We start from the raw sequence: 16,798 nt of genomic DNA, 5'->3' as shown, positions 1-16,798 counted from the left end.
GATCCATATATACTTTCCTATGTGGGAAACCAATTAATTTTTGGCCCAATCAAACTTATAATACCCCCAACACATAGTGTTGTAGGGTATAATGAGGAAAAATATGAAAAAAAGTGAAAACGACTTATTGTATATAAATTTGAATGAGTCTGACATGAAGCCTTAGGGCAAATTTTAGTTCAACTCACTCCAAAACAAAAAAACGTAATGCCAAAGTGGAAAATACCAATCCTTCATTCACAAAATTTAAACAAAGTAAATTATTGCGTTTGAAAATTGATATTTCATACAAAAGGTATGGCCCATTTCATTCGCTGTGCAGTGTTGATCCCAACAGGTGTGCTACTTCGCTGTTCTAATTACTAACCTCATGCAAAATTAGGCGCCAATTGGTATACAACTATGACCTGAGAGGCTACAAGAACAGAAAAATATCTCGTTGGCCCATTTCAAGGTCTAAAGGCTTTTCTTCTGCCCATAACCCTGACTCACGCAAAAGTTCGTGAGGTTTGCGTCATAATTGTGACCTGTGCCTTGAATACAAATAAATAAAAATGGACAGACGGACACACATAGGTAAATCGACCCAGCTCGGCGAGATACATGAGTTAAGTCGTGGGCCCATAACCAATATTTCGAGGTTTGTGGCATCACCTAAACTTTGGCGGATTAGGTTGATATTTCCTCCACCCCCATGTAGACTTTTATTTAAAATGGAAAATCCAAAACCGGCGCAGGACGTAATCGCCACGGTCATAATCACAATTGCAATTATGGGCCAATAATGACCTTTTCTTCGGTCATAATCCCCATAATAATGTGGGAATTATGAACGTTTGCCGAGGGAACTACTTATAAAAAATATTAGATGTAGTAAGCTTGGGTTCACGTTAGCCGGTGCCGGACATGCCCAGAGGGAAAGTCGGTGGATGTACTCATTATTTTGGGGGTTTATGACAGTTTTTTTTTTTTTTTTTTTTTGGACCGAATCTTCATTCCATTATAAGGGTTCGGTCATAATCCCCAGAAAGTTGTCAACATAATCCATGTAATAATGAATATGGCTAAAACGATTGGTTGTGCGAAATTTTTTGAGATTTTCTCTTCTGGGTATGTTCTGCACCTAAATTTCATAATTTTTGTAAATATTTTTCAATGTATGTCCCGCACCGGTTACTGCGAATCAAAGATAAAAATAGTTGCAATGGGGATCATGAAAATATATGAATGAATTTGACAAGGTCTTCCCCGACAAAGATCGTGGATTTCTTAAAAATATTTTTGAGGAGTATTTTCAACGAATGGTTTTAATATCCCCTGCGAAATTAATCAATTTTTTAAGAACATCATATAATGACATATGCTAAGGGCACATATCCGGACTTTTCAATTTGATTCCTAAGGGTTTGAGTTGTAATTTTAATTAATAGCCATAATGTTGTAGCTACAAAGGTTGCCAATGAGTAATATACCTTCCCATTTTATAAAATTATACTCCTCCCTTAATGTACTTAGTTGCCGAAATTCACCCAACTGTATACATTTATAATGTCAAATTGTCACTTAGTTGCTATTGTTGTTGTTGCTGTTTTTTTTTCTATTTGTGCATCACAAGTCCCAAGTGTTTTTGTCACTTACATTCGTACATTCATTCATTCATTCGCTCACTCACTCACAGATAACTATTCAAATGCATCCACCAGACATTCGGTTTCTGATGGATGTATTCTGGCAATGATCATGAAAATAAAATGCATTTGTATTAGTTGAAGTGCTTCGCACCTGGGCTGGGACTAAACGAATGGTAGTTGGTGATTGGGAGGTGAGCGCAACAGCAGTGTCAATAACAACAGCAACAACGACGACAACAACAACAACAAGTATTTCAAATATATAAATTATATACGGCAGCGTTAAAGTTGATGGATTAAACCACGTGCCATATAAAAAAGTTTTATGGCCAAAAACGATTCTAAGTTATGAGGGAGCAAAAAAAAAAAAACACAAGAAAATAATAACAACAAAACTTACAAACAAGTTGTGGAAAACTATGAGAGATTTAAAAGGATTTTCGAATGAGAGAATGCTTCTCTTTGTGTGGTGGGGAGTTATTCTCTTTCTTTCTCTTAAATTTTGGCTCTGCGATTCTAATAAAGCAACAATGTTTACTGGCCGTTTGATGTGTATTTGAAAATAGCGAAAGGGAGAATGGGAGATTTTCGAAACTGGAGCATATAGTCGTTTGACGAATTTAACGACAACTGAGTCAAAGAAAAAAAGCTTTCAAGTTCATTAAATTCGAAAAAACGGAAATTCCTTGAGAGCTAATTTTCATTCGAAATCCTCTTGTCTGTTTATGTTAGTGTGTTTCTTGGTGAGTGTGTAAGTATGCTAGCAGGACGTTAAAATCGTCGACGTCCACGACGACGACAACGACAACAATTTCTGTTACTGTGCCAGTGGTGGTATGTGTGCGCTCGCCTCGTCTTGTCTCGTCGTCATCGCCATCGTCATCTCATAGATACACAGAAATATTGCCAGCATTTGTTGGCCAATACCTGCGCCATAACAGTTGGTTATGAAATCTGAGCGTGTTTGCACGTGCTAACGGATACAAATGTACGGTAAAAAGCAAAAACCGCCCAAAAGAAAGCCACAACAAAATTCAAATACATTTTTCAAACAACAGTTGTAGTTGTAGTGAGTGTGAGATGCTGTTCAAAAAATAATCAAACCAATTACAAATTTGAAAAATATTAAAAAAAAATTTAAAAAAAATTGAAATAAAATTCCAAATACTAGAAAAAAATTTGAAAACAAAATATTCCAAGAATTTCAACTCAAATCAAGCAATAGAAAAATTAAATACAGAAAAATAATTTACAAAGCATTAACGAAAACCGATTAAAAATTCAATTTGAAAATCCCCAGTGCTGCTGCTGTGTGTCTCTATGTCTGAGTGTGTGTGAAATTAGTCCTTGCCTTAAAGGAGATATTAAATTCAACAGAAGGTTGGTTATTTTGAAAGTGAAAGTTTTAGTTACTGCTAAATATAGAAGGAAAGAAAAAACGAAAGAAAAAATATAGAAACCAAAACTTCCAACCACACACGCATATCCGCTGTCACAGGAAGCAGAAAGTGAACGAGAAGAACTTGGAGAAAACACCTAACGAAAAGAAGTGTAAGCATCACCACATACTTCCATTCATTCAGGAATTCTGGCATCATCTTAACTTTAATATAAAGTTTTGTAAGCGTCTACATCTATGGTTGAGTGACAGCTTATCTCTTTTTTATATGACATTTTTGTTCTTCTTCTTAATATTTGTCTCCTCTATTTGCCTTCGGTGTGTGTGCCTTCCCATTCCTCCTCTAAATATTCAACTGAATTAATTATAGGAGAGGGTGTCGTTTTCTTCACATTGTAATGTGAACTGCTGCTGGTGATAGCAAAACTAAAGAAACAGGTTGTTTTTCAGGAGCATCCTTCACCGACCAACCAACCGACCACCCCATCCCCCTGCTCCACACATATGCTGCTAAGAATTTTTAATCAAAAGTTTTTTTGGTATAGAAAAAGGAGAAGAAGAAGAGGAAAAACAGGAAAAAAACGACAACAAAAATAGTTCATAATTTATGCATGAACATCGATTGGAGGGATAAAATATATTCACATTTTTTTTGTTGTTGTTGCTCGCCTCGGTTGTTCGTTATTGAGATCGATTTTTGTGTGCTTTCTTTTGAAGTTTTCTAATAAAAAAGGACATTCTTGTTACAGGCGTAAATGTTTACTCTGCTATTTACGAAGGATAGCAAAAACAATGAAAAACAAGTCAAAATTATTTTTTTTTTGGGACGAGCTTGGTTTGGTTGCGAGGATAGTTTGCTCCTTTGCTGAATCATTTTTATAGATTTTAGAGTCGAAATAAATAACTAATTAAAAAACTTTTTAGTTTAAAACCCCTTATTTATAGAGGGGGTTTTATTTTATCTGATTTCCATTTAATCTTTGCGGGAAATGACGGATTATTTTAAGAATTGAAGAACCATATATTTATATATATTTAATAGAAAAATCTACTGGATATTTAAATGCTTTTGAAAGTAAAAACAAGTAAAAAAGCTGTAAGTTCGGCTGGGCCGAACATGGAATACCCTCCATCATTTCAAACAAATTTGTCAATTCTCCAAAAAAGAAAAAAAAAAAAAAAGAAAATAAATAAATAAATAAAAAAAAAACAAAAATAATAATAATAATAATAATAATAATAATAATAATAATAATAATAATAATAATAATAATAATAATAATAATAATAATAATAATAATAATAATAATAATAATAATAATAATAATAATAATAATAATAATAATAATAATAATAATAATAATAATAATAATAATAATAATAATTATAATTATAATTATAATAATAATAATAATAATAATAATAATAATAATAATAATAATAATAATAATAATAATAATAATAATAATAATAATAATAATAATAATAATAATAATAATAATAATAATAATAATAATAATATTCAAATGCAAAACGTGAAAAAACTTCGGTGAATAATGTCGCTGATACCGAATGTGGGAGGTACCGTTATATGGAGGGCTCTACGAAGAGGTGGACCTGCACAGACAATTTTCTGTCTTAGGCTGTAGTGTCCATTACGAACTTCAAATGTCAAATCTGAAATAGTTCCGGTAAATAATGTTGCTAAAATCATCCAAATACCGAATATCGGTAGGTACCGTTATATGGGGGCTATACGAAGACGTGGACCTGAAAAGACAATTATCTGTCAAAGGCTGTAGTATCTATTAGGAACTTCAAATACCAAATTTGTAACAATTCCGGTGAATAATGTCCCTAAATTAGCATGGGGCTAGAACTTAGGTCTGAGCAGAAGCCTTCCAATTTTGATGGTCATCGTATAATATTTATTGGGTGAAATAGTACATTACATTTTTGTTAAATAAAATACAAATACATTTTTGTTAAATAAAAGTTAAATTTTCCATTTAACCGAGAAAAATTTTTAATCCCGGCTAAATTACAAATAGACGAATAGGTCAATTCTGACCCTTAGGTAGATGCCGATAGTAAATATATCGGGTATATCTGGCGTTACATATATAGTGTGTACATACAAAGGAAGAGGATGTTAGCTAGAATGCTTATATCTCAAGAATGGCTGAACCGATTTCGACAGACTTTGTCAATTCAGAATGCCCTCTTGGCATAAGAATAAAAATCTAAGAAAATCGCATAAAAAGATGCCAATAATGATGCCAATAATGTGAATATAGAATTTGTGATATATTTTTTTCATATTTTTTATCGCATGCAATTTTTTTCAATTTGACATAGTGTACATTTTTTTTCACCTTACAACACAAGTTGGGGTTATTATATACAGATTGGCATTATCGTCCGTTCCTCACGAACATTTTCATAACGGAAGGGTTAGACTCTGCAATATATTTAGGGGATGAAATGGACCAACAACTAAAAATGTTCCTGATTTTGCAGTCGTTATAAGGGTCACAAATAGAAACCAAAGGACACGAAATCTCGCATGAAGTTACAGTTTAGGACAGCGGGTAGAATTGACCACTACTTTTGTGTGAAAAATACCAATATTTGAAACCAATCGTCTCGAAATTTTGCATGAGAAGAGATTTGAGGACAGGGAAGAAGTGTAGAATTTTGGATGACCATTGAATTAAATTTAACTGCGAAATGAACCACAACTACTTTCAGCACGACGGAGTGCGTAAATATTGGGCTAATGTCTCTGTTCCAAAAGCTTAGGGTAATATCTGGGCATTGCTCTATAAGATAATTTTAAAATCGAAATCTTCCAAAGTATGTTTGGACGGCTTCTAACATATTGTAGTGTTGTTAGGTATCACACGGTAGGCCCGTACGACTATAGCCATTGCTTACTTGTTAGAGCTACGGCTAAAGCATAGATATTAGTTACAGCTATATCGGAATAAATTATTACTAAATTCCACAAACAAATAAATTAGGCTAAATTCGGTCGCAGTTCCAACGCCTATATATTTTGGGCTAATATTTAGCATTTTGTGCGCAATCCAATTGAAAATAGACAAAGATTTATTAAGTGCTTAATCTAAATTTAGTCCGATTATCATCAATTCGTTTCTTTCTTGAACCAAACGTGTGATTTGTGCAAAATCTCCATCAGCCATAAATATGACCTGTCGATGGCCAAGGAAGTCACCAAAAGGAACTATGAATTTATTGAGTTTCCCTCTGCATGTTACAAACAAATTCTTCAAAGATATAATATCCTGTGGTACAAAATGTTACCTGATTTCAACTTACACTCTTTCACAAAAAAAAAAAAAAAAAACAGTGAAAAAAGGTCAATGTCGGGCTGGGCCGACTAACTCTAGGTGCTACACACAATTGGAATAAAGTATATAACAATTCTTATGACATTCGTCACATACATCATTTTATACACTCACAGCATGAGAAAATTCCCCACAACTGATGCAATTTGATTACGTCTAGAGTTGAAATTTAATAAAAACCACTGTTAAATGTGAAACCACGTATTTGATATGCAATTTTGATTCCGAAATATGTGGCGTATACGTTATAAAATATTTTTCTACATTCATCATACGCACTAAATAAACAAAACTTTTGTTCTCTTATTAAAAGTAAACAGCAACATAAATAATACAACTGAAGAAAACTCATTTCTATTTTTGAATGATTGAATTTTTTGAATAATTTTGTTTTTCACGAATTCCCTTAAAGATTCAATTTAATTTGGTAGAATCAATCATCGTCAAGTAATGTTTTTCCGTAGAATTCCTTTTCGTTATTTATTTGGTATAAATAAAATACCATTAGCTTGATTTGTTAAATAAAGAGCCATGCTCTTAAAATAAATCACCGACCAGCCGGCACTTCAACTTAACTACCTTGTAACCTATCTCTGCCCATAATTGTAAAAATTACCACTTTCCTCTCCCCCATTAAATACTGTTCATCATCCCTCTTGTGTCCACCCAGATTTTGTTTACAAACTGAATCAAATAAAAACTAATTTGCTCCGCCTTTTCGCAGTTCATTGTCATTTCGCTTGTGACAAACATACACACGAACATGGCTCAACAATACGCGTGTTGTGTCAATACGGCTATTTACATTAAAACTTTGTCGAATGCTAATTTTTGCCAAGAGTTTTGATGAATTTATTTTCGCTGTCATAGTTTATGGTATATGTCTTCGCCGAAGATTTGTTCGAGTTAAAAAGATTATGCAAATACCTCCGGCGTAGAGACAATGTCATGTTTTAAATTTAGTAATTTTTATTACAACAAATTTTTGCAGAGCTTGCGAAAGATAAGTTGGAGTTAAAGTTTTATGAATGTTGAAGTTAAATTAAAATTTTATATTATTTTTTGTAAAGGTATTAAAAATTTAAAATTATTTTGAAAATTTAACTAAGGCCATTTTCGCTGAATTAGTCAGGAGAAAAAACTTTGTTTGTATTTTAGCTGAGCTGCATGGAATATTATTTTCGTTAAGCAGAAAATAAGGAAAAATCTCTAAAGGGATATTGAGAAACAGGTCAAAACTGATGTGCAATATTGGAACCAATCTATATATATAAAAGAAAGTTGTGTTAGTTACTACGCTTATAACTTAAGAACCGCTGGACTAATTTTAACGATTCATACAAATTCGGAATTGTCTCCTCTCCGAAAAGGATAATATCCAAAAAAATCGCGTAAAAATGTGTTATATTAACATTTTCATTTTGACTTTTGAAATGTACAATAGTAATGTTTTATTTTGCATAATGTTTTTCCATTTTGACTTACTTTTTTCTAATGTACATTTGTAGTGTTTTTTTTATTTTTTTATTTTTTTTTTTGAATTCAAATATTAATACCAATTTATTTAATTGACTTGATTTCTTGAGAAATGAAATTGATGTCGAGTTACATGGAAGTGCAGTACCGAATTATGTGGTGGCGAAACGGAATAGATGATGTCGAAATAATTTAATGGAATCGAATTTTAAAATAGAAGTACATTCTATTGACAAACTATATAAGGATCTTTAAACATTTTCTGTAAAAAATCAGCGAACAAGTTGAAGATTTTTTCAATGTATTATTCTTCTTTTGTCAATTTTTTTTTCAATTTGTATTATCTAATTGAATTCAGTAAATTTTTTGTGAACAAAATAAAAAATAATTTTTCACTATATACAAATTTTCACCAAAAAATTAAATAAGTGGGAAATACGATGTTAACTGACATCTACCTTTCAACTCCAGGGCCGACATCGTGGTTCAGCTGGAAGATGCGAACACATTTGAACAAACGAAAATTACCGAAAAACCCTAATGGGGCTCATTTCAAAGCGTGGAACTACTTCTTTCCTGTCTCAATAATCCGTCCAATGTACAATCAGAAAAATACCAAATATAAAGGGTGGAAAATAGTAGAGCGAATGGGACTCTTAGTAAGAAAAGAATTTCTATCCTTCCAGAAATTCTTCCCAAACATTCGAGATACCTTTAATCGCTTTTGCAGGTCATGATATCGATCATAACTCACGGATAAGGGTACAACCCGATTTCATATTTATATAACCATCGTATGATTTAAGTTTTTTTGGTGTCTTGGTCACTTTTTTAATATTTTGGACATTATTTGGCATATTTGTTTCTAAGGAGGTAGAAAACCTCTTCGCATAAAGTTTGAAATTTTCAGAGTAGGGCTCATTTTGGTTTTGACCATATTCATTAATTGATTTGGCTAAAAATTGTATTTATGCTACCCTGGGGTAGGGAACCATCATACAGATAATTGCCACACAGGAATTTATTTAAGTAAAGTCCCTACATTGGAGTATCTCCAAGTCCACTTTCACATCTAATTGGTGGTCAGAAAAGAAAATTTTGTTTCTTATTGAATTTGTAACCCCCAAGAGAATATTGGTTGGGCCACGTTTTGTTATAACCCTTATATAAATGTATCCCTGATTTCAGCTGTGACCGTGGTCTTGGCCACGTTTTTCAACTGATTTGGCCATTATTTGCTGTATTTAGGCTACTTTGTGAGTAGAGAACCGTCTTACAGAAAAATGTCAACATACGTAAATATTTTGGTACAGTCCCCATATAGTCCCCAGGCCCGCCGATCTATAGTGATGTTTACCGATTGGCGGACAACAACGCGGGTATTGTTTAATCGTCATTGAATTTTACTATGAACAAGAACATAGACTTTTTGGGGACTCTAATGCGCAATTTGAGGTGCTATGGTAATGGGTGTAAAAGCGTAATTAACTTTGACTATTCAGAAATTATTTTGATTAGTCGAATCAATATTTATATTAAAATTTGTTCACCTTTATGAGCTAGATTTGTGAAATATTATGCTATGCTAAATTTGCATTAAAGACTAAAACTACGGGCCGGCAACGCGGACAAATCCGAGGAGAAATGTGACAAAAATCGTCAAAATAACGAATTTCGAGAGGTACCGTTATATGGGGACTATACCAAAACGTGGACCATTTTCAATACCAACCATCCTATACACAGTACAAATTGTTCTGCTAAATTTTGAAGCTCTACGTCAAATAATGTGGACTGTATCGTAATTTAAATAAACAGACGGAGTCTATGACGAACATTTAGGGATGTTACAAACGGAATGAAAAAGTTAATATACCCTCCTTTCCAAGGTGGGGGATATAATAAGCATTAAAGACTAAAATTACGGGCCGGCAACGCGGACCGGGCCAGCTAGTAGTTAATAATTATAAACATTTCGAAAAAAAATTATATCGGAATTTGAACACCTTGAATTAAATATCAAAGATTTTCTAGATTCTATTGGAATAATTATATCGTAATTAATTCTTTGGATAATGTGAGAAAAAAAAACTGCAACAAAGTCAATCGCCATAATTTTTATATTTTTATACCCTCCACCATAGTATGGAGGGCATATTAAGTTTGTCATTCCGTTTGTAACAACTCGAAATATACAATTTTGACCCCACAAAGTATATATATATTCTTGATCAGCATAAAATTCAATTTAGTGATGTCCGTCAGTCTGTCCGTCTTTGGAAATCACTCTAGCTTCCGAACGAATTGAAGAAGATTGATAAAATTTTACTCAAATGTATATTATGTCTGCAGGACTTATGGTATTGAAAATGGGCCATGTTTTCGAATAGCCCCCACAATACCTCCCAATATTCGGTATTTTCATAATTTAGCGACATTATTCAACGTAATTATATCAAATTTGGTTCGTAATGGATACTACAGCCTAAGACAGAAAATTGTCTGTGCCGGTCTAAGTCTTCGTATAGCCCCCATATAACGGTACCTCCCGATATTCGGTATATTGATGATTTTAGCGACATTATTCATCGGGATTGTTTCATATTTGGTACTTAAGGTTCGTAATGGATACTACAGCCTAAGACAGAAAATTTTTTTCGATGGTGCTGAGTCCTGTTAGAATGTCCAAGGGCTGCGACCAAAATGTTTGAGTGCTCAAGCCTTAATACACCCTCCACAATATTTTCGCGATAATATTCGACATTTATTCTGATGCCGCGGTCGATTAATACGAGCTGAGAGCGACCATTGGCTGTTATGGCAAACCGAAGGTAAACATTTTCAGATGACCTCTTTGGCAAGTAAGTTACCAAACTGTTGGCAACGAATGTTTTCTCATCGGAGAAAACAAAATTCGGCATTTCACCACTTTCGGCCAAGCGAAGCAACTCTTTAGCTCTTTTGAGTCTATTTTCTTGCTGTTGCGGTGTAAGTTCTTGCATTTTTTGGAATTTCAATGGCTTTACCCCGAGTTCATTTTTCAATATTTGCCGAATGGAATATTGCGATATGTTCAGCTCACGAGCCATTTTTCGGCCACTGCGATGTGAGTTTGGATCAAGTCGCTTCTTTACTTTTCGAACTATTTCTGTTCATGTTGCTGTTTTCTTCCGTCCACTCCTTTGACGTCGGGCTACGTTACCAGTATCATGGTAACAAGCGATGGTACGAGACACAAGAGATTTATTCATATTTAAATGCTCGAGTGCTCTAACTATAGCCACTTGTTGTTTTCCAGCCAAATGTAAAGAAATCACAAATTTAAGAAATATCTTGAATTCTATCAGGAATAACTTTTTTTCTGGAAAATTCTCAATAAAATGCTTTTGTAAGCTTGTAAACAATATAATGAGCTGTCACTGGAATAATTTTAACAGCTGTCGGACAAGTGGCTTAAAAGTGGCAGCGGTCTAAGTACAGATATCTACATGGATTTTTGGAAAACAAGTCAAAAACGATATGGAATATTGGATCCAATAGAAAGGATCTCTAACAATATATTACATTCCTCAAAAAAAAAAAAAAAAAAAAAAAAAAAAATGTATATATATATACATATACCGAAAATTTAACATTTTGAAATTTATATCAAAATTTCTCTACATTCTTTATGAAGGATTTTCCAACACCAACTTCTTTTTCACAACGTATTATTTCTTATTAATTTTTTTTGGGATAATATCATTTGTTTATCACAACTTAAACTAGTTGCAAATTTTTAGGTAACAATTTATTTTAACTTGTGGCAATATATCAATCCCAGTGAATTTTTTTTTCGTTCAACACACAAATCTCTGCATGTAGGAAAATATCCCACAGAGTTAGCTTTTATTCTCTGGAACATAAAAAAACCCCCATTTTTGTTATTCTTTCCTTGGCAACAACAAACATTTAACAAAAGTCATTGGAAATATTTATATGTTTTTACATAATATATTTCCTAGAATATCATCAAAAGCAAAAAGGTCCTCAGGCCATAAAGATGAGGGTCCATTTGTATCTTCGCAAGTGTTAAACTTAAATTCAAATCAACGTTTATCATTTACATCCCCTATTAAAATGATGGCATGACCTAAAGTTATATTTTCATTTTTTTGCAAAGAAACAAAAGTTTCGTAATTTATGTTTACTTTGAGAACAGAAGAACAAACAAATCTTACAGCTTCCTTCTCACTGGCCGGCGAAAATTTAATAAAAAACTCAATAAATTTCCAGAAATAAAAACAGAAACTTAAATAAGTACACAAATAAAAGAATGAAATATATTTAAAATTTTTATTTATAATAGATATTAAATAAAACATGTAAGCAAAGGCTATGGTTGTGCGGGTCCGACCATGTAGTATCCTAAAACACTACAATATGTTAGAAGCCCCCTTATGTCAAAATCGAATTTGGAAGATTTCGCTTCTAAAATTATGTCATAGAGCAAACCAAGTTCACACGAAAGTTCTGATCCATTTTATAGCTAAATATAATTCAATGGTCATCCAAAATCCTAGACTTCTTCGCTGTCCTTAACTCTCTTCTCAGCCAAAATTCCGTGTCGATAGGCTTTCAACTTTGACCTGTAAAGCGACTGCAAAATCAGAAAATGTTATTGTTTTTTTCTGTCCATTTGAACCCCTAAATGTAGATCTTCAAATCAATAGGCTTCAATTCTGACTCAAAACTTACCACCATGCAAAACATCGTCCCTCAATCAAAAATACATATTTATGATTTTTCTTATTTTTATACCCTACAACACTTTGTGTTGGGGGTATTATAAGTTTGATTGGGCCAAAAATTATGTAACACCTCGGAATATTGATTTCCCACATAGGAAAGTATATATAGATCTTCCTATCTCGTCGAGCTGAGTCGATCTAGCTATGTATGTCCGTCCGTCCGTCCGTCCGTCTGTCCGTCTGTCCATGTTAATTTGTAATCACTCTACAGGTCGCAATTATGGCCCGATCTTCACGAAGTTTAGAATGAAGGTGGGGCTAGAGTCAGAATAGAACCCTATTTCTTTTGGAGATGATCGCACAATATTTAGGTGTGAAATGGACCAAAAACTGAAAAATTTCCTGATTTTGCAGTTGCTCTACAGGTCGCAATTATGGACCAATCGACACGTAAATAAGCATGGGGCTAAAGCTTCGGGCTGGGCAGAAGCCTACCGATTTTGATGGTCATCGGGTAATATTTAGTGGGTGAAAAAGACTACAACATTTGTGTTAAATAAAAGTCAAATTTCCATTATACCGCGAATATTTTTAGTCCCGGCGAAATTATAAATAGACGAAAAGGTCAATTCTGACCGTTACGTAGATGCCGATAGTAAATATATCGGATATATATAGAGAAATATATACAATGTGTATATACAAAGGAAAGGAATGTTAGATGAAATGCCTATATCTCAAGAATGGACCGATTTTGTCAATTCAGAAAGCCCTCTTGACATAAAAGTATAAAATCTAAAAAAAATCATAAAAATAAGTCAAAAATGATCTTAATATAGATTTTTTAGTACTTTGTGACATTTTTTTATTCCTTCATATTTTTTATCGCATGCGATTTTTTCAATTTGACTTATAATATTAAGGTGTAATATTTTTCCACCTTAATACACAGGTTTGGGATATTATATACAGATCGCAATTATCGTCCGATCCTCACGAAAAGGGTAGGGTTAGGCTCAGAAGGGCTAGGCCTATTGTTTTCAAAGATGTCCGCAATATATTTAGGGGTTGACATGGACCAACAACTAAAAATGTTCCTGATTTTGCAGCCGTTATAAAGGTCATAAAGAGAGTTTAGGACAGCGTGTAGAATGGACCACTGCTTTTGTCTGAAAAATACCAACATTACTTACAGGCGATAGCCGAAATACACAAAATGCGAACTTCTGCCTTTTTTGCTGATTTCGTTGACGAATATGGACAAATATCGTAGACAAGAAGATCGTATAGAAGAGTCTAAATTTGGAGATACAGAGGGGCATCTTGCTATGGAAATGATCGCAAAATACGACGGAGTGCGTAAATATTGGGCAAAAGTCCCTGATCAAAATGCCAAGGGTAATATCTGGGCAGTGCTCCGTCACATAATTTTAAAAGCGAAATCTTCCAAAATGGATTTGGACATAAGGGGGCTTCGAACATATTGTAGTGTTGTAGGGTATCACAAGGTCGGCCCCGCACGACTATAGCCTTTGCTTGCTTGTTTTAGTTTACTCTGGCCTTTAAACACTTAACGGACACTGTGGCGTATTGTTTACAACAAGAGCACTGATATTGATCATACGCTCCTAAGTCCCAATCAATTGGCTGATTATTCAAGATCAAAACAAATATTAAAAAAAAAAATAAAGGAAGGAACGGGCAAATGTCGGACGGGGCCTATGATACCCTACACCACTATGCGTATTAGAGTACAGCTCCCGCAAGAATAAAGCTTACATTGGGAATTTATGTGAAGTAGAACATACCAACTATGAACCTTATTTGAATGCGTTTCATGGGAATTATATCCAACTATGAATCGATTTTTAACGAATTATATTAAAAAATATTTATTGGAGCAATATATTGCCGGACCGAGTTTCACCAAATGGTAAAATTCGGTTGAATATGAATTCGGTCGGATGTGATAAAATTCAGGTCTTGGACTGATATTGGCTATTTGGTGCACAATTAACCCGATATGGGAGCTATATCCAAATCTGATCCGATATCGATGGAATTTGACAGAGATATTTCTGAGCTGTAGCTTATATCCGATACCAAAGGTCATTCTTGTGGAGTGCATATTACGCATATGAGGGACTTAAAACACCAAATCGGATGAAACTGATTCTCACTAATTTCAATAGGATTCGTCATTGGGCCGAATCCGTTACTTCAGACACATGACTGAGGGCATAAATTTTAAGAAATTTTCATACAAACTTGAATTTTTCTTCTATCCGATTTGATTTTAACTATTTCAACATCATTTCTTAGGATTCATTTTCACTTCAAATAATAAAATTCGGTACTGACTTTAATTTCAATTGCAAAGTTTTTGATGGACATTTTAAGGAACATCCTTGTGCAAAAAAAGTGGAGGAGAAGGAAAAAACCATTAATTTCACTGCAATATCTATTAAAAGTAAAAAAATGTTCCCTTTACAACCTGTGATTTAAGGACTATTTTTCCAACCAACGCCATAAAAAAAAAACAAATAAGCAAAAGCTATAGTCGTGGGGGCCGACCATGTGATACCCTATAAAACTACAATATGTTAGAAGCTCCTTTATGTCCAAATCCATTTTGAAAAATTTCGCTTTTGAAATTATGCCATGGAGCACTACCCTGATATAACCTTTAGCATTTTGACCAGGGACATTTGCCCAATATTTACGCACTCCTCCAACACATAGTGTTGTAGGGTATAAATATGTTATGTATTTTATTAAAACCTCATAAAAAAATAAGCAATTCAAGTCAATTGTTTATAATATGCACATTTTTTCATTCCTTCATCAGATTTAATGACTTCTATGTCATTAGCACAGCTCCACAATAGATGCGAATATGAAATATTATTTTTCTTTTGTTTTAATTAAAACATCGATCGATTAAGAATTTCCCTCCCGCTCTCCAGCCATCAGTTGGATGACAATTAAAAGGCAGACATATTCAAATCCATTATCATTTAAATCTCCCACTGGGTTATTTTTCCATCAGATGTCAGTTGCACGTTAAACATATTAAAAATTTGTCATTATTATTTCTCTCCTCCTTTTTTTTTGTGGTTCGATTGTAATGTGTGTCTTTCGCTAAGGTATTTTTGTGATCAACTCAGATTTTCCAGTAGATTAATTTTGCTAAAAGTTTTCATTTTTAACAGCGCTGCAGGGCATCGGATAATATGTGTGTATGTATGTGTGTATTTTTTTTAAATATGCTTGTGGTTGTTATGACAATGCGTGTGTGTGTGAGTGCGTGCGTGTATTTAAGGGAAAATAATTACTCACAATGTATGCAAATATACATACATATGTACGTATGCGTATGTTTTTTCGGTGGAATGTATGTATGTGTGTGAGTGCGTATTCTGCCTATTATATTTAAGAAAACACAAACGTGCTGATGTGTAAAGCTAAAGTTGATTTTGAGGCTGTTGTTAATGACAACGATGCTGGTGATTATGTCGACGACGATAATGTTGGTGATGATCCGTTGTGAATTAAAGCAGATTGTCTCTTTTCTCCCCTTTCCCCCACGTCTAACCGTTTCTGCTTCTGTTATTTATTTCAAATACAAATTGAATTAACGGGAAAAACATGCTGCCTCCTCGGCAGCTGTAATACCAATAGAGGTTTTATTTTTTGTCATGAACATCTGCATTTGTTTTAAGCTTATAATTATATTTCTCTACAAATTTGAAACATTAGGGTGGTTGTGTTGTGGAATTTATCATTAGGGAAGATTCCATCCACCACAGAGTTGGGAATGTATATTTTTAGAGGAAGGCATAAAAATTGCTCTGAGAAATGTAAGAATTTAAAGACTATGAGTGTGTTTAAGCCATGATTTTATATAAATACGATTACGATTTCCGAACTTAAATTTTTCCCTATATTTCATATCGTGACTCTTGAATTCACATTGCCAGAGACTCAATTTGTATATAGTATTGGATTTATTAACAATTTTGTGAAAATGAAGTGAAAAGTATGAGGAATACAACACTATCAGAAAAGGATCCATTCTCAAAGCTGACAAAATTTTGGTAAAAATCTATCTGAAGTCAAAAAATGAACTTCCCGTTCATTACGCATTTCCACAGCTTTTAAAATTGTTTAAATAGGAGTAGATGACAC

The 16,798-nt window shown here is 33.5% G+C and overlaps 1 protein-coding gene across 1 annotated transcript in view; it reads left to right on the top strand.

Moving 5' to 3' along the window:
* Positions 1 to 2,594: 2,594 nt before the first annotated feature.
* LOC101892782 (dopamine D2-like receptor) overlaps positions 2,595 to 16,798 on the top strand; it is a 250,824-nt gene continuing 236,620 nt past the window's right edge. The window contains exon 1 of the mRNA XM_059120935.1: positions 2,595 to 3,182. The gene's annotated coding sequence lies outside the window, so the exon portion shown is untranslated. The remainder of the gene's footprint in view (positions 3,183 to 16,798) is intronic.

This window comes from Musca domestica, unplaced genomic scaffold (assembly GCF_030504385.1).
Source record: "Musca domestica strain aabys unplaced genomic scaffold, Musca_domestica.polishedcontigs.V.1.1 18, whole genome shotgun sequence".
Classification (NCBI taxonomy): Eukaryota; Metazoa; Arthropoda; class Insecta; order Diptera; family Muscidae; genus Musca; species Musca domestica.
This window is presented reverse-complemented; position numbering and strand designations above follow the sequence as displayed.